Source organism: Sinocyclocheilus anshuiensis, unplaced genomic scaffold, assembly GCF_001515605.1.
Source record: "Sinocyclocheilus anshuiensis isolate Anshui unplaced genomic scaffold, SAMN03320099.WGS_v1.1 scaffold3948, whole genome shotgun sequence".
NCBI classification, from domain to species: Eukaryota; Metazoa; Chordata; class Actinopteri; order Cypriniformes; family Cyprinidae; genus Sinocyclocheilus; species Sinocyclocheilus anshuiensis.
The window spans coordinates 19,530-20,281 of NW_015541609.1; positions in this window are offsets into that span (position 1 = coordinate 19,530).

The following is a 752-nucleotide window of genomic DNA, read 5'->3' on the forward strand; positions in this document are numbered from 1 at the left end:
CCTGATTGCGTGAAGTGTGCTATATCTTTTCAGACTGATCAGACTTACAGTTTATTTATAAATAATGTTTAAATATGAAAAATTTCCCATAGACTTACATTGTCTGAGAAAAATTGCGCCTCTAGAGGAGCAATACCCGTCCTCTTGAGGGAGGAGTTTTCCAACTCATCTTAGTTTCACTTTAAAAACGGTTCAAAATACCAATAAATACATGAATTTCATTCACACTGACAAGCTAAACCAACATATGTGATTATTACCTGCTTCAGGGCTCATTAATGACTGTTTGACCAGAGAACCGTGTGAAACATGAGAGAACAACTGTCACCGCACCGATCAGCGAGTGCAGTCCATGCTTGCTCAGAAGAACATCATTTGGACTTGTTTAAGAGCCTTTAAAAATAAAATATGCCAGCGGTTGCATACAATTAACTCATTACAACACAACAAGGGCTACATTCAGGTGTTTGTGTTAGTGTGAAACCGAAAGCCTCGCGTCCAGTATCTGAGCTCGCGAGACCGCAGCGTCTTCATTAAACTTGTATTTTTGCACGTCTTGAAGCCTTGTGAATGCAAACACTTACAGAATATAATTATAAGAACATATTGACAGCTAAGTTGAGTGCATGTGAGCTTTATTTATGTTGCCTCGCGTCTCGCGTCGCGTCGACTAATGAACACTGAACGAAAAAAAGGCTACATACAGAAACTACATCGTTTACATGCCTTTTAAAAGCTTCTGCATTAAAAAA